This window comes from Amblyraja radiata, chromosome 10 (assembly GCF_010909765.2).
Source record: "Amblyraja radiata isolate CabotCenter1 chromosome 10, sAmbRad1.1.pri, whole genome shotgun sequence".
NCBI lineage: Eukaryota > Metazoa > Chordata > Chondrichthyes > Rajiformes > Rajidae > Amblyraja > Amblyraja radiata.
In genome coordinates, this window is record NC_045965.1 from 29134985 (window position 1) to 29157189 (window position 22205).

General features: G+C 43.8%; 1 long non-coding RNA gene across 1 annotated transcript; it reads right to left on the minus strand.

Annotated features, from left to right (window-relative positions):
* Nucleotides 1–783: 783 nt before the first annotated feature.
* On the minus strand, nt 784–19169 carry LOC116978137. The gene is made up of 4 exons (XR_004413381.1): nt 19159–19169; nt 8468–8477; nt 6059–6060; nt 784–859 (listed from the first exon to the last, which is right to left on the minus strand). It is a non-coding gene; the product is annotated as an uncharacterized LOC116978137 (long non-coding RNA).
* Between the last annotated feature and the right edge of the window lie 3036 nt (nt 19170–22205).

Consider the following 22205-nt stretch of genomic DNA (forward strand, 5'->3'; position numbering starts at 1 on the left):
CCCTACTGTGTGTAGGATAGTGTAAGTATGCAGGGCTCGCTGGTTGGTGCGGATTAGGTGGATTGAAGGGCCTGTTTCCGCGCTGGATCTCTAACCTAAACTAAAACTAAATTTGTTTCTTCTGGCTCCCTTGAAAGTAATTGCTTTAGAAATAAAGCTCCTAAACCTTTTTTTTAAATAGTCCAGAGGGACAAAATACCTTAATCCTGCTTCAGAATTTGGCTTACAGTGTGTCAATTCTCTTTTCTGGAGGGAGTGGGGTCTTGACATTCACTGTGTTCACTTTGTGAGAAGGATTGATGACAGAAAACAAGGACATTATCTGCTTGTGGAACAAACAAACAATCCACAACTCTTCCCCCCCAAGAGGCTGTTAATACTAAGGCCAATTAAAAATTCCCCACAGGGGAGACTGGTTAGGCATTAATATTAATTGTATTTTCGTTTATTTTAGTTTTGAGGTACAGCACGGTGGACACAGGTCCTTTGGACAAACAAGTCCATATTGACCATCAGTCACTTGTTCACATGCAGTCCTATGTTATCCGACACGCATTCATCCCCTACACATTAGGGACATTTATAGAGGCCAAATAATCGACAAACCCGCATGTCTTTGGGATGTGGGTGGAAACCGGAGGAACCCAAGAGGAAACCCACACGATCACAGGGAGGATGTGCAAACTTCGCATGGACACCACCCGAGGTCAGGATTGAACCGGGTACTCCGGCACTGTGAGGCAATGGCTCTACCAACTGCACCACTCTGCTGTACAGTTTGTAGAGGTGCCAAACGTTGTGAACAAACGGTTGCTTTATTCGGACATTACATGGTTGGTATACATGCAAGTTTGGTTCTCTAACATAAAAGATGTTGTTGCTGCTGTAGAGCGAGGTTCTTCACTCCAGCTCTTCTACCTGAAGACTCTTGGGCTCGAGCTGAGCTTCTGCTGATGTGGCAGGACACTCCCCTTAACTCATGACGGCAAGTTCCCGCCAAAGTCTGTCACGTGACAGTCCCCGTTCTGATGACAAAGGTTCGATCCATAATTGGCCTGGCCACCAGGTAGCGCCACAAGTTTTTGGAATCAACTTTATGGGGATTCAATGCGTCATGAATCAATAGACAAGCAGGGCCTGTTTGTGAGGTGGAAAGGTAGTTTAGACTTCTAGAGGTTGACTGAAATATTGCACTAAACCACAAGCAGAAATTTCCATGTCTCCTACAATCGGCTGAGAAAGAATCTTTGCAGATTCTAGCCAATTTCCCAACCCTCTTCCTCCTGAATTTCTGGGACTAGGATTCCTGTTTCCTTGATGGTCTGCATCATCATACATTCATTTATAATTTATCTCTCCAAGATCTGCAAGTCGATTTTCTTACACATCTTAGGCCAAAATTAAAATTAAAACTCTGTGTTAGAGCCTTCATATCTTACATTGGGGTGCACTTATTCTCATCTACTTGCTTGAGGAACATGGTTATTGTAGGCCAACAAATGTTGTTAGTTTTAGTTTTTAGGGATACAGCATGGAAACAGGCCCTTTGGCCAGCTGAGTCCACACCAACCAGCAATCCCCCTACACTAGTTCTAACCGACACACTAGGGACAATTTACAGAAGCCAATTAACCTACAAACCTGCACGTATTTGGAACGTGGAAGGAAGCCGGAACTCCCGAAGAAAACCCACGCAGTTAGAGAAACATACAAACTCCGTTCATGCACCACCTGTAGTCAGGATCCAACCCAGGTCTATGGCTCTGTGAGACAGCAACTGTGCCGCCCGTTCATCCATGTTTCTCCTCTGAATTGAGTGTCTTGCAAGGCTCTATCAGAGGGCATTTAAGAGTCAACCACATTGGTATGTCCCAAGGGTCACGCATAGCACAGACTGGGTAGGAAAGGCAGATTCCTTTCTCTAAACAAGTGAGCCAGATGACATTTGTAATGATTTTTTAATGGCTCTGGTAGTCTGAGATCCTTGGGTCAATCATGTGGGTCTCTGCATAATAGTTTAACCATTAAGGTACCAAGGTGTAAGTATAATTCACCTCGCATTGTCTAGTGTCATCATAGATGTATGTACAGCACAGAAGATCGGGAGTCTGTTCGAAGATAATCCTTGTGTTTTAAAGTGGTAGAATGCAGCAGATGCTGGAGGTTGAATCAAATAAAACTGAGAAAAGGAATGCGGCACAACAGTTGATTTTATTGTGTTTGCTTCACCATCTTATTAAAAAGTATTTGAGCAAAGCAGCATCGGTCCAGCAGAGCAGGAATGGGTGATTTTGTTCCTTGAGTTAGATCGTGGATGATTTGCGATTTCATTTGCTTAGCTGCTTTTGTCCATGATTTATGAAATGGTTTGTTAAAATCTGTCAATTTTAGATTTAAAATTAATAATTGATCAAGAATTAATTACCTTTTAATTAAAACACAAAGTGCTGGAGGAACTCATCGGCAGTAATGATAGAGGGAATGGGCAGGGGGGATAGAAGGGAAGGGAAAAAATGCAGAGTTACGTTTGGTTTAGTTTAGAGATACAGCGTGCAAATAGGCCCTTCGGCCCACAGAATCCGCACAGATCAGTGATCCCCGCACACTAATGCCCCTGTCCCACTTAGGAAACCTGAACGGAAACCTCTGGAGACTTTGCGCCCCACCCAAGGTTTCCGTGCGGTTCCCGGAGGTTGCAGGTGGTTGCCGGAGTTTGCAGGTAGTGGAAGCAGGTAGGGTGACTGACAAAAACCTCCGGGAACCGCATGGAAACCTTGGGTGGGGCGCAAAGTCTCCAGAGGTTTCCGTTCGGGTTTGCTAAGTGGGACAGGGGGCTAACGCTATCCTACACACACTAGGGACAATGTACAATTAAACCAAGCCAATTTCTTTGGAGTGTTGGAGGAAACCGGAGATCCCTGAGAAAACCCACTCAGGTCTAGGGGAGAACGTACAAACTCCAGACAAACAAGCACCCATTGTTGGGATAGAACCCGGGTCTCTGGCGCTGTAAGGCAGCAATTCTACCGCTTCACCACCATGCTGCCTAATTGAAATGAGAGAAATCAACGTTCATACCGCTGGGTTGGTATTCCCTCCCCTTCCCTTTCTCTCCCCCACCCCCTCCCCCTCTCAGCCTAATCTTGTATCCTGCATCTCATCTTTGATTCCTCGTATCCCTCTCGTTATCCCACCTTCCCCAGCTAACAATGGGCCATGATAGGCACAAAATGCTGGAGTAACTCAGTGGGTCAGACAGCATCTCTAAAGAAAAGGAATATGTGACATTTCGGGTCGAAACCCTTCTTCAGACTGAGAGTCAGGGGAAAGGATAAGGAGATATTGATGGTTTCCCTTTCCTTTGATTCTTAGTCTGAATAAGGGTCTCAACCCCAAACATCACCTATTCTTTTTCTGCAGAGATGCTGTCTGACCTGCTGAGTCACTCCAGTTTTTTTGTGTCTATCTTCAGTTTAAACCAGTATCTGCAGTCCCTTCCTACACATTGGGACATTATGGACTCCACCCTTCCTGAGGTCATCTGCTGCCGGCCCTGGTTTGTTCTGGCCTTTACTCGCCTTCAGTTTATGTGAAGCGAGAGCGTTTGACAGGGTGGTGTAGGTTTAGCTTCTGCATTGAATGTTTTTCAGGGCTGCGGCACGTTGCAAGGCGCTCCCCACTGAGCCTGCTCTGCTGAAGAACCAGATTGTTATACGCATGATCCAAGTGGCAGCAGATCTCATTAGGACAAAGTCCTGCCAATACCTGGGAGGCTCTGATCAATTCTGTACATATACTTGCAAACCCATCAAAAAAGCTCAATTTCAGCTGCTGTGGTGAAGCTCATAAATATTCAGCAACAGAAGTTCAATTGCTAAAGTAAATATTGTACAGGGGCCAAAGTGCACACTCCTCCTGAACCTTATATATCACCACAGCTGCAGACTCTGTGGACTGAATGCCAATCATTGCACATTTTCTATCATTCCAGTTACTTTCTACCACGGTGCTGTGAATTCAATAAATAGCTGATGGACCTGCAGTATCCAATCTATATTCAAGGAGAGAGGCAAACTTTTCTCAGTTCATTCGCCACATGAAGAAAGCATCACGTAGTTTACCTTCTTTTCCTCTCAGTCTTAAGATGGTGATTCAGCTGGTGGTAGAGTGTGGGGTTGGGAGCTAATCAATGGGTCAAACATCAATCTGAAGAAGGGTCTCAACCCGAATAATCACCTGTTCCTTTTCTCCAGAGATGCTGCCTGACCCGCAGGGTAACTCCAGTTTTTTGTGCCAATCCTCTTGACTGTGTCGGGGTGGCTGAGCCCAGGCAGTGATTGCTGAAGAGCTATCTAATGGCAGAGGATATCAGATCAGAACATAACTGGGTTGAGAGTACTAGAGTAACTCAACGGGTCATGCAGCATCTCTGGAGAAAAAGGGTGGATGACGTTTAAGGTTGGGACCCTTCTTCAAACCCAGTCTGAAGAATGGGTCCCGACAAGAAACACCACCCATCCTTTTTCTCCAGAGATGCTGGCTGACTCGTTGAGTTACTCCAACACTTTGTGTCTATCTTTGGTATAAACCAGTATCTGAAGCTCTTTGTTTCTACACTCTGTTTCTAGGAATACGGTATGCCCGATTCTCCTCTACCTCATTGCGGACTTTGCCGTGGAATTGATGTGCGATGATGCTCAGAACTGAACCAGGAATTTTCGGTATTGAAAGGGTTAAATCCTATGGACTTAACTTTAGACTTCAGAGATACAGCATGGAAACAGACCCTTAAGCACACCAAGTCCGTGATTTCCCCCATCTTATAATACTATCCGACACACTCAGAACAATTTTGCAATTTTACCAAAACTAATTGACCAACAAGGTCGCACATCTTTGAGATGTGGGAGGAAACCGGAACACCCGAAGGAAACCTACATGGTCACAGGGATAACGTGCAAACTCGGTACGGACAGCACCCGTGGTCAGGATCTAACCCGGGTCTCTGGTGCTATAAGGCAGCAATTCTACAGCTATGTCACTGTGCCACCCCCATTGTATTTATTTATTTATTGTAATACCATGGATATTGTTTACTCTGTAAGCTTCATGAGAACAAAAAATTCCGCTGTATCCTGGTGTATATGGCAATTAACTAATCTACACTTTATGCCCTGGCAAAACTCTTGCTTGTGACGTGGAAGCTAATTGTAATGCTTCCATTTCTAGTGCAACCAAGAAAAATTAATTCAGCACAGACTGGGAACAGATGCTGGGACCACCAGTATATTTTTTCCTCAGCTGTCGCCGTGTACAGTCCGTGGTTGAAGCCTCAGAATATACAGCAAATGATTGTTCTGGGTCATTTCAATCCCAGAGTGATGTGTGGATTTTATAAACATTTGTTAGTGCAGTTCAAGACTGTAACCTTGCAGTTTGATAATGCGATGGTAACAGCCTGCCGCTACCAGCCAGCCTGCTTGTATTGATTCAAGCTGTCATGCGTGCAATATTCCCTCCACCTCTCCTTTCCAGCTTCAATATTAACTCAATTCCATTAAGGAATGTACAGTCCCAGTCTGAGTACCATCTAATCCAAGGGCACTGTCATTGAAGATAGGACCTCTGAATGGCATCTGATATGTTCCGATACATTGCTGTTTCAAGAACTTTCTAGAGCGGTGCATTGCGCAGTGGTAGAGTTGCTGCCTTACAGTACCAGGGACCTGTGTTTGATCCTGTCTATGGGTGCTGTCTATATGGAGTTTGTGCGTTCTCCCTGTGACTACGTGGCTTTTCTCCGGGTGCTGTAGTTTCCTCAGGGTACGAGCAGGATCCGGCACAGCGGACTCCCCCTTCCCAGGCTGATGGCTCCTGTTTAAATGTCTTTTGAATGTTGTTATAGTACCTGCTTCAATACCTCTGTTGGCAGCTCATTTCATATACCCTCCACCCTCCAAAGGTTTTCCATCAGCTTCCTACTAAACCTTTCCCCTTTCCCCTTAAGGGTGCATTCTAGGTACCCACCACTGTCTGTAGACAAAATCTTTTCTGGCACATCTCCTTTAAACTGCTTTTCTCAGACAGCGTGAAGTGTAGATGGAGTTGATGAGGTCTGTGGAAAAATGGTGTTGTGATCAAGATTGGATTATTCATGATTTTATTGAAAAAAAACAAGCGGGTCCCTGTCACACGGAAGGGCTGGTCCACGAATGCAATATTCCACCACTCACCCATAGCCCCCAATTGTGCAGGCGTGGCTGATGGCAGAGATCCCCATTCCAACTACCCTTCCCAACAGCCCCTCGTCATCCTTCTTCCTGCCCCTATTCTCCTCCATTCCCCTTCATCCCCCAGCACTCCCTCCCCTCCTATTGACCCTCCCTCTTCTTTCCCCTCCTCCTCCCCTCCCTCACTCCCTCCCTCACCTCTCCCTCGCTCTCCTTTCCCCTACCCTCACTCACTCCCTTCCTCCCTCCATAACCTTTCCCCCCCACCCCCCTCCTCTCCCTCTATCTCCCTGCTCCCCCATGCGGCTGATGGGTTCCCGTTGTGACGCCAGAGATCCCCATTGTGACGCGAGTCATGGCAACCCTCCCCAAGTGCGCCTCGCCATCCCTAGTCCTACCCCTATCCTCCTGCATTCCCCCTCATCCCCAGCATTTCCTTCCCTTCCTCTTCATCCTCCCTCTTCATTCCCCTCTCCTCCTCCCCTCCCCCACTCCCTCCCTCACCTCCCTCCCTCTCCTTTCCCCTACCCTCAGTCACTCCTTCCCTCCCTCCATATAACCCCTCTCCGCTCCCTACCCCCTTGATGTCATTGTGAGGTGGAAGCAGCTGTGTTTTTTAAAACAATTTTTTTTAAAGTAAATTAAATCCCATTGTGATGTCATTGTGGGGTGTGACACTGCTGATGGGCAGTTTATGTAAATTAGACCCCATTGTGACATCATAGCTCTTAACTGCCAGTGCAGATGGAATAGATTTTTTCAAAGTGGGGGTTTGTAAAATTTAAAATGTCAATAACTTGTAAAATATACCATTAATCTGAACAGAAATTGATACAACACATCACATGACAATGATGAATAAGGTGGATGAAAAATTGTAGCACTATCATGTACCGTTTTGGTGTAATGTCAGGATCACATTTCGGACAGACACACACACAGACATAGAAACAAACAAGATGAGTGTTTTAGTAATATATAGATTAGAGAAGTGTTGAAGGGTTAATTGGAGTATTGAATGCTGTTTTGGTCTCCTAATTTGAGAAAGGACTTTCTTGTTATTGAGGGAGTGCAGCATGGGTTCACAAGGTTAATTCCCGGGATGGCGGGACTGTCATATGGTGAAAGAATGGAGCGACTGGGCGTGTGTTCACTGGAATTTAGAAGGATGAGACGGGATCTTATAGAAACATAAAATTATTAAGGGATTGGACACGCTAGATGTAGGAAACATGTTCCCAATGTAGGGGGAGTCCTGAACCAGGGGCCACAGTTTAAGAATAAGGGGTAGGCCATTTAAAACTGTGATGAGGAAAAACTTTTTCACCCAGACAGTTATGAATTTGTGGAATTCTCTGCCTCAGAAGGCAGTGGAGGCCGATTCACTGGATGCATTCAAAAGAGAGTTAGATAGAGCTCTGAGGGCTCGCGTAATCAAGGGGTGTGGGGAGAAGGCAGGAACGGGGTACTGATTTTGGATGATCAGCCATGATCACATTGAACGGCGGTGCTGGCTTGAAGGGCCAAATGGCCTACTCCTCCATCTATTGTCTATGTATCTATGTATCTATGTATGTTCTGTTCCTATTTCCAATGTTTTTGTGCAGTTGCATACTAAAATACCATAAACATGAATAAATTTGAAGATCTAATCATTATAATGCAGCTGTGAATGAATTCATAACTGTTTTCCAAGGCAGATGTCAATTATGATTGTTTTATTTTTCTCAATGGCTGCAAGCCACTCTGGTACAGAATGGGATCTTGTAGAGTCATGATTGAAATAATTTTTCTTCCGTGTTAATACAGCATGGAGTAAATTCGATCGGCTGCGGAAGTCCTGATGAGGTCGAGATCGACTGCCATATTGGCCTTGGCGTCACGTTTTCAAGCGTGCTTCCTGTAGTAGATGTCAAGTGCACTCTCGTAATTTTATCCGGATTAACGAAGGGTCTGGACCACCAGTTGCCAGAAAATTGGTGGTAGACCTGTACTAATACTAGTGTCCTGACTTTCACCCATTACTTGTCTTTGTCAATGAATTCAATCCCATTCTTGCTCACTCAATTGCATTTGCCATTGTCGCTGTCCCTTCTTTTTAGTATATTTTCTCCGCGGTATAACAAAGGCGTACAAATTGTGCTTAATTTGCATAAATCAATGGGCCTGCTCTCCGTCAAGCCTGAAATCCAGTTCATTTCTACCAACCTTGCTCAATTAACAAAAAAGCATAGAACTCAGTATTATCTTAAACCCATTCATTCTCCACCAATCTTTAGCGTCTTGACTTGGTGTAAACTAATCTGCAGTTTCTTAATTGACGATTTCAATTACTGCTGGCAGTCAGTAGATCAGAAAAAAAATCTAGCTGCAGTTTAAGATGAAGGTTAACGGACAGATCCTTCCCTCATCTGCAATTAGTAAAATGCAGTAGTTGCTTCAGCTGTGGAAACAATGGGCTTAACTTCAATGGGCATCCAGTGGCGCTGTCATGGCTGCCTCCGCCTTCAGTCTGGTATTTGTTTTATTTTTCGTTATGTTTGCAGTGCGTTCTTTGGGGTTTTTTTTGTTTTTTATGTTGGGGAAGAGGGTATGGTAAGGGGGAAGCCATCCTTCAGTCGCTTCCTGGAGAGGATGTGACTATTATTCGAGTTGCGTCCTCCCCCCCCCCCCCCCCCCCCCTGCGAGCTGGATTGGCGCGGCCTTTCCTGCCGGGACCGACCAGAGCTCCAGCAGTGGCGGCGCAGCGCTGGGTACATCGCGGAGCGGGCGATGCCTCACCTGGGATCGCCGTTTGGAGCTCGGGAATGTTGGGGCTGCTGTATCGACATCGCGGAGCTGTGGTTCGCGGAGCTCCCAACGTGAGCAGCGCTGACCTACATCGCGGAGTCCTGCGACCCTTTGTCGGGGGTCACCAGCATGAATCTCCGCTAGCTCGGCCTGCGGACTTCGGGAGCCGCGGACTCCGTTGTGAGGTGTCCGATTTAGAGGGCCGGGCCGCTGAGGATGCTCTCCCGTTTGACGTTGGGGTTCCATCGTTCCCAGCGAGAGGGCCTGAACATCGGGCCACCCGTGGCGGCGTCTGCGGGGTGCTCGGGAGGCCCCGACCACAGGTGAACATCTGGGAAGATCAGCGAGGAGGCTGACTGGACTTTGGTTCGTTCTCTCACAGTGGGGAACTTTGGTGCCGCTGTGGGGATGTTGTGTCGTGGACTTCTGTGTTTTGTGCTTTAAAAATGTTTTTATGACTGTAAGGAAAATCCATTTTGTTGTCTCTAATGAGATAATGACAATAAATTGAATCCAATCCAATCCAATCTAACTGATCGATCGGCCACGGGTGTGGGTGGGGATTGTCCATAGTGAGGGATTTAATTGCATTTGGAAACCTTGGAAGTATGGCGATTATATTGCTGTGAAGATAATCCGTGGAGCCGCGATAATGATGCGCATACTAAAGTTCAAATCACACTGTACCAGCAGTGGAATTTAAATTCAGTTAATTAAAAATAACTGAAATAAAAATGAGCGTCAGTGATTATGATCATGAAACCTCTGGATTATCCATCTGCGTCAGGGGAGAACCAGTGGATGTGGTGTATCTGGACTTCCAGAAGGCTTTCGACAAGGTCCCACATAAGAGATTAGTATACAAACTTAAAGCACACGGCATTGGGGGTTCAGTATTGATGTGGATAGAGAACTGGCTGGCAAACAGGAAGCAAAGAGTAGGAGTAAACGGGTCCTTTTCACAATGGCAGGCAGTGACTAGTGGGGTACCGCAAGGCTCAGTGCTGGGACCCCAGCTATTTACAATATATATTAATGATCTGGATGAGGGAATTGAAGGCAATATCTTCAAGTTTGCGGATGACACTAAGCTGGGGGGCAGTGTTAGCTGTGAGGAGGATGCTAGGAGACTGCAGGGTGACTTGGATAGGCTGGGTGAGTGGGCAAATGTTTGGCAGATGCAGTATAATGTGGATAAATGTGAGGTTATCCATTTTGGTGGCAAAAACAGGAAAGCAGACTATTATCTAAATGGTGGCCAACTAGGAAAAGGGGAGATGCAGCGAGACCTGGGTGTCATGGTACACCAGTCATTGAAAGTAGGCATGCAGGTGCAGCAGGCAGTGAAGAAAGCGAATGGTATGTTAGCTTTCATAGCAAAAGGATTTGAGTATAGGAGCAGGGAGGTTCTACTGCAGTTGTACAGGGTCTTGGTGAGACCACACCTGGAGTATTGCGTACAGTTTTGGTCTCCAAATCTGAGGAAGGACATTATTGCCATAGAGGGAGTGCAGAGAAGGTTCACCAGACTGATTCCTGGGATGTCAGGACTGTCTTATGAAGAAAGACTGGATAGACTTGGTTTATACTCTCTAGAATTTAGGAGATTGAGAGGGGATCTTATAAAACTTATAAAGTTCTTAAGGGGTTGGACAGGCTAGATGCAGGAAGATTGCTCCCGATGTTGGGGAAGTCCAGGACAAGGGGTCACAGCTTAAGGATAAGGGGGAAATCCTTTAAAACCGAGATGAGAAGAACTTTTTTCACACAGAGAGTGGTGAATCTCTGGAACTCTCTGCCACAGAGGGTAGTCGAGGCCAGTTCATTGGCTATATTTAAGAGGGAGTTAGATGTGGCCCTTGTGACTAAGGGGATCAGAGGGTATGGAGAGAAGGCAGGTACGGGATACTGAGTTGGATGATCAGCCATGATCATATTGAATGGCGGTGCAGGCTCGAAGGGCCGAATGGCCTACTCCTGCACCTAATTTCTATGTTTCTATGTTTCTATGTCATGCAAGAAAGGAATTCTACTCTCTTTGGCCAGTCTGCAATTCCACCATCACAGCAAATATGTTTGGCTGGGAAGTTACAGAGACAGGTAGCTCTGTGTCAAACAGTTGGCAAGTATTCACTGGAGCAATAAGTTTGGAACTCCGGCACAATCGTTTTATTCCCGATCTTGTTGGCCAGGTTCCACAAGCTCACTCAGAGTCGTTCATAAGTTCATGAATCATAGGAGCAGAATTGGGCCATCCAACCCATTGAGTCTACTCTGCTATTCAATCATTCCTGATCTAGTTCAGTTTAGTTTAATTTATTGTCACATGTACCGAGGTACAGTGAAAATCTTTTGTTGTGCGCTAACCAGTCAGCAGAAAGACATGATTACGATCGAGCCATTTACAGTGGACAGATGCGCGATAAAGGATTAACGTTTCCCTTTCATGTATAAGATAAAGCCAGTAAAGTCTGATCAAAGAGTCTGAGGGTCACCAATGAGGTAGATAATAGTTCAGGACCGATGATTCAGTTGCCTGATGACAGTTGGGAAGAAACTGGTGCGTTTTTCACACTTCTATACCTTTTGCCCGATGGGAGAGGGGAGAATAGGGAGTGGCCACGGTGCAACCCATCCTTGAACTATCTTTCCCTCTCAATCCCATTCTCCTGCCTTCTCCCCATAACTCTTGCTACCCTTACTAATCAAAAATCTGTCAATCTCCATCTTAAACATACCCAATGACGGCCTCCACTGTGCAATGAATTTCACAGATTCACCATCCTCCGACTAAATAAATTCCTCCTCATCTCCTTTCTAAAATTACGAGTTTTTATTCTGAGGCTATGCCCTTAGGCGCTAGACTCTCCCACTAGTAGAAACATCCTCTCCATATCCACTCTATCCTGGCCTTTCACAACAACAGCAAAGCCAGAAATGTAGCTAGAATTTATCCAGAAAATTAAATTGTGTTCCTTGCAATAATAAACTAATTATGAGAGGCATAGGTAGGGTGGAGAGTCAGAACCTATATCCCCAACACTAGAGGGTATAGTTGTAAGGTGAGAGGGAGAACATTTAATGGAGATGTGTGAGGCAAGTCTGTTTACACAGTGACTGGTGGAAGCCTGGAATACATTGTCAGAGTTGATGGTGGAGGCAGATACGATTGTGGATTTTAAGACACTTTTAGATTGGCACATAGAAGTACCGGGAATAGAGGGATATGGATCATGAAGGGGCAGATGAGATCAGCTTAACTTGGCAAACATTGTGGGCCGATGGGCCCATTCCTGTCTATGTTGCCGCAGTACGTCACCATCTTGGAGCTTTTGTTTGGGTGCTGTATCTCCAGATGCGTTGTCAGTGGCCAAATGGTGGTCTTCATTGGTGGTCCTGTACACTGAAAAGCTGCCTAAAAAGAAGAAACTTAGAACATTGATTAAAAATATTTGAAGAAACAATTGATTACAAAATACATTGGGATGTCCTGAGGTTGTGAAAGAAGTAATGTGCATGCAATCTCTCTTTCAACAAAATATAATGCATTGTCACAAAGTAATGGGGAATCTATTTCTAATTTATATATAATGGGATGAAACAATATTTAATGTAAGGATTATTTAATGCTACATTACACTTTGCATGGAAATAGTGCCGTGTAATTCCATCTAATCCTACGCAACACTAACTGTGTCATATTCATTCAGATTGTGGAACATTGGCTGATCCGATAAGACGACATGTAATACCACATAAAGCTTTCATACTGTTTAATAAGATGTAACTATTTAATGCTCTGTAGCCACTTAATGGCATGAGTGGATCCTCATCCTAAAATAGGTCATTAATTTGGTTAAAAGGATGTAACTCTCACCAACTCCTACAGATGCAACATAGAAAGCATTTTATCATGATGCATCACAGCTTGGTTTGGGAACAGCTCCATTCAAGACCGCAATAAATTGTAGATAATTGTGGACACAGCCCGGACCATTACACAAACCAACTTCACTTCCATTTACACCATTTACATCTTGTGCTATTGTGTTCTACTCTTTAGTTGCAAGATTGAAAATATTTTTTGTTTTGTCGGTTCTAAAATCAGTGATCAATACTAAAAAAAAATCAGACTGCAACACACAGCTCAGTCCGCAAAGGAAACAGTAGTGTACTGTTCAAAATTGGATTAAGGAACAACATTGCACAGATTTCTGGTGGCACAGTACCACAACTGGTAGAGCCACTGTCTCACAGCGCTAGAGACTCGGGTTCGATCCTGACCTCGGGTGCTGTCTGTGTTTGCACGTTCTCCCTCCCTAGGTTTCCTCTGGGTGTTTAGTTTAGTTTAGTTTAGTTTAGATTAGTTTAGTTTAGTTTAGTTTTGTTAGAGATACAGCATGGAAACCTACCCTTCAGTCCATTGAGTCCACGCTGACAATTTATCACCCATTCATACTAGTTTTATCCCACTTTCTCATCCATTTCCTACACATTCGAGGCAATTTGATAGAGGATGATCAACCCACAAACCCGCACATTCTTGGGGTATGGAAGGAAAGTAACACCCAGAGGAAACCCACGTGGTCACAGGAAGAAGAAGCAAACTCCACACAGACAGTTTTGGTCTCCTAATCTGAGGAAATACATTGTTGCCATAGAGGGAGTACAGAGAAGGTTCACCAGACTGATTCCTGGGATGTCAGGACTTTCATATGAAGAAAGACTGGATAGACTCGGCTTGTACTCGCTAGAATTTAGAAGATTGAGGGGGGATCTTATAGAAACTTACAAAATTCTTAAGGGGTTGGACAGGCTAGATGCAGGAAGATTGTTCCCGATGTTGGGGAAGTCCAGAACAAGGGGTCACAGTTTAAGGATAAGGGGGAAATCTTTTAGGACCGAGATGAGAAAAACATTTTTCACACAGAGAGTGGTGAATCTCTGGAATTCTCTGCCACAGAAGGTAGTTGAGGCCAGTTCATTGGCTATATTTAAGAGGGAGTTAGATGTGGCCCTTGTGGCTAAAGGGATCATGGGGTATGGAGAGAAGGCAGGTACAGGATACTGAGTTGGATGATCAGCCATGATCAGATTGAATGGCGGTGCAGGCTCGAAGGGCCGAATGGCCTACTCCTGCACCTATTTTCTATGTTTCTATGTTTTCTATGACAGCACACGATGTCGGGATCGAACATGAGTCTTGGCCACTGTGAGGCAGCGCCTCTACTGGCTGCACCACTGTGCCGCTCCTGGGCAGCTGTAAGATCTTGCAACAGGTCAACAAAGCTGTAACACCCTGAACCTGGTACATTGTGGCATTTGTCAAAAAGTATCTCTGTATTATACAAAGCCAAGCAAGCTCTGGATTACAAATCACTCCGTATTCTTTATTGTTCATTAATTTTACCCTACTTAAATTATTGTGCAGAAGTCTGGGGTAATAACTATAAAAATTCGATACACTCATTAACTATGATGCAAAAAAGAGCAATTCGTATTATCCATAATGCTAAGTATCTGGGTCATACGAATCCATTATTTTTAGAGGCAAAATTATTAAAATTAGAAGATTTGGTTACATTCAAAACAGCTCAGATAATGTTTAGGGCCAAAAATAAAAATTTACCTGGAAACATTCAAAAATTATTTAACGAGCGTGTGGGGGGTTACAATTTAAGAGGAATATTTAACTTTAAGAAACAAAGAGTCAGGACGACTAGAAAAACCTTTTGTATTTCGGTTTGTGGAGTAGGAGTGTGGAATAAATTGAACGGGGAATTAAAGCAATGCACAAACATGAATCATTTTAAAATGATATATAAAAAAATAATTTTCAAGGGGTACAGGGATGGAGGGGATGGTTGACAAGTGGTGGTTAATGTTTATCTATTGCTTTACTATTGTTTACTTATGTTTGGGTACTTCAGATATGAAGTTTGTATGTGCATAATAGTTGTATGTATATATATGTCTGTAGGTATTATGTGAAATTGCCTAGGGTAGTATTATTATTATTAATTAATTGATTTTTAAATATGGTAGAAGTGTTGGGGAAAAGGGGTGAGATTTAATAAGTTATTCTTCTCACTCCTTTTCGAGCTTGTACAGACACAGAGTTGGACATTGGAACTTTGCTTTTGTTCTTTTCATTGCTTTGTAAATATTGATTGTAATGTCCAATTGTTTGATAATTTCGATTTTGTTACTATTAATGTCTTTAATGTCTTTACTTGTTCGGAATAAATAAATAAATAAATAAAATCAGGGTAATGTGATACTCTAAGATCTGCTGTTCAAGAGTCAAGAGTGTTTTATTGTCATATGTACTGAAATAGAACAATGAAATGCTTATTTTACAGCAGCACAATAGGTCACCTGTATGGTCGTGAGTAGTCGCCCAAAGAGTCTTACCTTTTTCTGGTCGCCGCTGGATTTTCAACATGTTGAACATTTTCGGCGACCTGCTGCGACTATGACGGGTACCGGCAGTTGGCGTAAAAATTGTGTAAGTGGGACAGGCCCTTTATAAACACAGTACTCAATAGATAATATAATAAACAACACATAAAAAAAGAATACAATCAATAAAAAAAACAATATTGCGCAAAAAAACAAAATAAAGCCCGAGTCTCTCATGATGCCCTAAGTCCCTAGTTTAGACTATAGACTAAAGATACAGTCTAGAGATATAGTGCGAAAAGCCGACTAGCGATTACCCCGTACACAAGAATTATCCTACACACTAGGGACAATTTATATTTACAGAGCCATTTAACCTGTATGTCTTTGGAGCATGGGAGGAAACCGGAGCATTCAGAGAATATCACGCATGCACAGGGAGAACGTACAAACTCCATACAGCATCGTGGTCAGGATCAAACCCGGTCTCCGGTGCTGTAATGCCGCAACTATACCGCTGCGCCACTGAGCTGCCCATTTGTGGGACATCTAAAAACTGTTTGCATGAAAAAACAAATGTTTTACCACCATTAAAACGTAGGAAGGTATTTTCTAGATCTTCATATTCACATGTCAACTACAATGAAGTATGGATATTGAGTGCTGTGAGCACTCACAAGCATCCCTCCAGAACACTACATAATGCAACATGTCCAGATTAGGAATTTATAGGTGATACTAATTATAAAACAGCTCATCAGTGGAGTTATCTTAATTATAATGATAATTAGCCGTTCAAAACAGAAAGTGATAGCTTTCTGTTAGGCATGCTAGGAGAGATGACATTTGTCAACTCGGAGAGCACTTTAAAAGGCACAGGCAATGGAAACACTTAAAGAAATTATGCATAAGCTGCAGAAAAAAATGCATCCAAGACACAAGAACCCAAAAGGAAAAAATAATTAATTTGTGCCTGTCAAGAGAAATAAAACCAGCGTTAATTGCAAGGAAGAGACAAATAATAGCTGATCAACATAACAGAACAACTGAGCATTGGGAATTCAGCAAAGGAAGACCAAGAAATTGCTAAATAAAGACAAGATGGAATATGAGTAGATTGGGCAGACTGGTGGAAGAGTGGCTCTGTCAATAGAGCTGCTGCTTCACCGCTCAGTGTCCCCAGTTCAATCCTGACTTCAGGTGCTGTCCGTGTGATGTTTGCATGTTCTCTCTGTGGCCAGATGGATTTCCTCCGGGTGCTCCACTATCTTCTCACATCTTAATTATGTGTATGTTGGGATGTAAATTAGCCACTGTGAATTGCCCTTAGTGTGTAGGTGAGTGGAAAGTTTACTTTTAGTTTAGTTTGGATTATTGTCGCATGTACTGAGGTACAGTGAAAAGTTTTTGTTGTTGTGTGCTATATTTTTATGTTTATGTTTGTTTATGTGTGTGTGTGTGTGCACGCGTGCGTGTGTGCATATATATTTTGTTTATCAGATTGTTAACAAAGTACTATGTATACTTGACTTGACTCTCTACTTCAACACTCCAGTTTACCTCAGGATTCCAGCATCTGCAGTTCTTTCTGTCTTCACTTTCTAACTGTTGATCTTGTAGTTTCCAGTGCTTCCAGCTAGCCAATTTTGTTTTATGTTTGCTGAGGGAATCCATCTGAACCATCCTTTCCAACAATGAGTTCAAGGTGTTGTCCATTCTCTGGGTGATTTTTGTTTTCTTAGACATCTCTCTAATTGATAGTCCCTTGTATTGTTTTCTCCTCTGGGGGAAATGTCTCCTTATGCCCTTGTTAAATGTCACAATTAAATCACCCTGCAGTCGGCCGAGGTCTATGGGATCTCCCCAATGCCAACCATTTTAACTCCGCCGCCAATCCCCATATTGACCTTTCTATCCTGGGCCTCCAGCATTGCCAGACGCAAATTGGAAGAAAGCCTCATAATTCACTTGGGTAGCATACAACCCTGTGTATGAACATTACATTTTCTAATTTTAAGTAACTTCAACTAACACTCCTCTCCCCCCTTGCCCCCTTCCTCAACCCTAGCCATCTGAACATCTAAACAGTTCCACAGTTTGCAGCATGTATCCCTCTTGAGATCACACCTTCCCTAGGCAACATTTGGCCTACCAGGGAACCACTCTACCTGAGGTAATTTATTGCCACCCCTGATTTGTCCTGGTCTTCCCTCCTCCCCACCTTACAATCAGTCTGAAGAAGGGTCCCGACCTGAAACGTCACCTATCCTATATCTCCAGAGATGCTGCCTAACCTATTGATTTACTCCAGCACTTGGTGTCTTATCTTTGGTATAAATCAGCATCTGCAGTTCTCTGCACTTCAGCTTTTGCTGTTCCAAGCCAAACCATCTCAATCCAGTGAATCTTGCTCAGAGACACAACTGATTAATCCTTTTAATACCCTGTATATTTGTTCACGTGTCATTATTCTTCCTTGCTTCCAATATAAAAATCTTGGTCTGGTTGCGAATATGAGCTCTCAATGGTTCTATGGTTCAATGGTACTTTATTGTCATGTGTACCGAGGTACAGTGACATTTTTATTTACCATACAGTCATACAAAAAAAAGCAAAAAGATACATAACTACAGAAAGATTAAGCATAGACTTAAACAGCCACCATAGCAGCATGTGAGAATCCCATAATGGCACACAGCATAAGCGTAGACCCTCAGCCATCAATTTAATGTCTGGGCCATACACACGCACCTTCATCATGATGTGACCAGATTTGCTCCGACCGCTGTCACTCTCTCTGTAGTCCCTGTCTGCCTGAACAGTCAGAAAGCTGTCCACACTCGCACTAGACTTCGGGATGTCCTCATGGAGCGATGTTCCCGCAAACACTGAGATCACTGCACTCACGGCATTCTCTCCGAGTCCTCACCAGTGCAGGCAGCACGTCCATCTTGTTTCGCCGACCTCACATTCCCCACTGTGATGGAAGGCAAATAATTTATACATTCTTCCTCCTTTTCTCCTGCGGTCGGGGCAATCGAAACATCCGGAGTCAGAGCGAATGAAGCTCCTGCAGTCGGTGATCAAAGTCCCCGCATTGGGGTGATCAAGGCTCCCACAATCGGGGCGGTCGAAGTTCCTGCGGTTGGAGCTCCCAAAGTCGATCCCTAACAAAGGGACCGCCAGCTCCACGATGTTAAGGCCACAGTGCGGACGGAGATACGATACGGAAAAAGTCGCCCCCCCCCTCTCCCCACACATAATATAAAAACTAAAGATACATTAAAACATACAAGTAAAAACAGACGAAAAACAACAAAATGGACGAGACAGGCTGTTGGCAAGGCTGCCATGTACAGTGCCACCCGGCACAGCGCCTCTGCTGTATATAACTTAAACGTATACGTCACTTTATTGCCTGAAGCATTTTCCTCTCACTCCTTACTTTCCGGTCATGGTTACTCTGTCATTCTTTTACACAGTTCTTTATTAATTGATTCAAAGTAACAACAGCAGCAAAGCAGAACTGAACAATTGAAAATAATCAATGAAAATCTGTTAACTGTAAAAAACATTTTATCCTGAATAGTCAGTGAGGAAAAACAGTGATTGAAATACAAATTAATCAATGAATTCAAATTTTAAAAATCCCATTTGCCTCAGAAACATGCCATTTTTCTTGATGACAGAAACACCTAATATACAAAATGAAATTATAAATAACACGAACATATACTTATCACATTGATATGGAATTTTCTTGACCTGTTTGATATTCATCTTGTCTTTTTCATAGATTATCCTTATAGATCCCCAGGACAGACCAATAATTTCTTACTGATAATATTCAAATATTCCTAATATCCGTAATACAACACCAATTAAAGGCTGGTTCAGTGGTTCAGCTGGTAGAGCTGCTTCATCACAATGCTAGAGTCCTGGTTTGGATCCTGACCTCGGGTGTTGTCTGTGTGGAGTTTGCACATTCTCGCTGTATGTTTCATCTGGGTGCTCCATTTACCTCCCACATCAATAAAGCATGCTGGTTCATAAGTTAATTGGCCTCTTTAAATTGCTCCAGTAGATACGAAGGTGGGATAACATAAAAATAGTGTGAATGGGTCTTCTGAACCATCTCCAGTTTCACGCCTTACCCCAAACTCCTCCCTCTCCACTTCCTACTAAAATCCACACCACTACTTTTCCCTGCCCTTCCTTTTTGCACCTGTCTCCTTCTTCCTCCCTTCTCCTATCACTTTGCCAAATCTGTATCCTTCCTTCTCCTCCTCCACTCCCCTTTCTCTTCCCCCTCTATCACCACAAACCTCTCCCTCCATTTTACCTCCCAAACCCTTCCAACTAAGTCATGGCAGTATTGAATAGCAGACCAGGTTTGAGGGACCAAGTGGCCCACAGCTGTTCCTATTCTCCTGGGTTCTCGTTTAGACTTAATTTTGGAGATAGAGTGTGGAAACAGGCCATATGAGTCCACGCTGACCATCGATCACCCGTTCACAAGTTCTATGTTATCCCACCCTGCACACTATGGGCAATTTATAGAAGGGAATTAACCTACAAACTTGTACGTTGCTGGAAAGTGTGAGGAAACTGGAGCACCCGAAGAAAACCCACGCGATCACATGGAGAATGTACAAACTCCGCAGAGACAGAAACGGTAGTCGGGATCAAAGATAGACACAACGTGCTGGAGTAACTCAACGGGTCAGGCAGCATCTCTGGAGAAAAATGCTGCGTGTCATTTCAGGTCAGAATTCGTCTTCAGACTGGATCAAACCTGGAGCCTCTGGCGCTGTGAAGCACCACCTCTACTGCTGTGTCACTGCACCACCCTGGTCTTCTTCTCTTCACACCCCCTCTCTCCCATCTTTCCCAGCCCTCTCTCCAGTCAATTCAACCCAGCTTCATGAGTATGTGAAATTAAGTGGAAAACCCGATGTGCAAGAAATAAATATTTAAATGCTCGCCTTTAAATGTGACTGTCTCTTTAATGGGGAATTATTGACTCCAATTCCAAGCGGCTCCAGTGGGCTTCTTTACATCACGAGAGCAGAGGCATGGAGATAGCATTCTATAGTACCACTAATGAGCTGGCTCACAGGCCCCAGAGCCAGCATAAAGATTTCAGACTCACTCCATCACCTTCAGCTTATGTTACCAGATCGTGTGCATCCGCCTTTTCTAAAACAGTCTGAAATGAGCAACGGAATGAATGTGAGCGTGTCTATTCACGCAACAATTCCGCTTGAAATCAAAGCAAATTTTGGTTGGTGCAGCGGTAGTGTTGCTGCCTTACAGCACCAGAGACCTGGATATCTGACCCTGATCACGGGTGCTGTCTGTACGGAGTTTGTACGTTCTCCACGCGATCACGTGGGTTTCCCCAGTTTCCTCCCACACTCCAAAGACGTACAATTTTGTAGGTTAATTGGCTTTAAAAATTGACAATTGGCCCTAATTTGTAGGATAGTGCTAGTGTGCGGGGATCGCTAATCAGCAGGAACTCAGTGGGCCAAAGGTCCTGTTTCCATGCTGTATCTCCAAACTAAACTAAACTAAACTAATCTAAACTAAACTAAACTAAACTAAACTAAATTAAACGTAGTGAGTATGGGCTCTTCCCCTGGTGTATCCAGCAAAAAATTGATTGGAAATAAACGTCAACCTTGCAGTAATTATATTTTGATTTTTGAAAGGATGTTATGATTTTTCTAGAGCACGTATAAGCTAACGCTCAATCTTTTACATCTGGGCAGTAGCTAGATGAAATTAAGAGAAAGAGATAAGGAACTGTAGATGCTGGAACCTTGCATAGAAAACAAAGTGCTGGGTAACTCAGCGGGTCAGGCAGCATCTCCGGAGGACATGGACAGGTGATGTTTTGGGTCTGAACCCTTCTTCAGACTGACTGGAGCAGAGGGGAGAACACTGAAAAGGAGGTGGGGGCGGAACAATCCCAGCAACTGATAGGTGGATACTGGATTTGATTGACTGATGGGTAGATAAAGGCTAGAGATGAAATGGAAACAAAAGGGTGACAAAAGGAGATAAAGAAAGAGACAAAGAGATAGAGAAAGGGGGGGTCACCGTGGCGCAGCGCTGGAGTTGCTGCTTTACGGCACCAGAGACCCTGGTTCGATCCTGACTCTGGGTGTTCGCCCTGTGACCACGAGGGTTTTCTCCGGGTGCTCCGGTTTCCTCCCACACTCCAAAGACCTACAGGTTTATAGGTTAATCGGCTTTATTAAGATTGTAGATTGTCCCTAGTGCGTAGGATAGTGCGGGTGTACGGGGTGATTGCTGTTCAGTGCGGATTTGGTGGGCCAAAGGGTCTGTTTCTGTGCTGTATCTCTAAAGTCTAAAGAATGTTGGTTGTCATGGATTTTAATGGCAGGTTTAGGATCCTGTGTTTTGCTTTCACAGTGATATTAAGCTGTTGAATGACTCATTAATTTGATCCAATTTATAGGACATTTCCTATTGAGCTATTCCCTTGTATATCATTGTTGTTTAGTGCAGTCCAACACTGATCTAACCCAAAGTCAATTGCATTAGTCCATCTAAATGAGTAGATAGTGAATACGTTTTTGAGAGTATGTGGGAACTCTTGCATCTGAGCTGCAATTTGAAATAAAATACATGCGCATCAAATTAAACTATTGGATTTATTGTGGTGCATTGGTAGATTTGCTGCCTCAGGGTGCAGGAGACCCGGGTTCGATCCTGACTATGGATGCTGTCTGTACGGATTTTGTATGTTTTCCC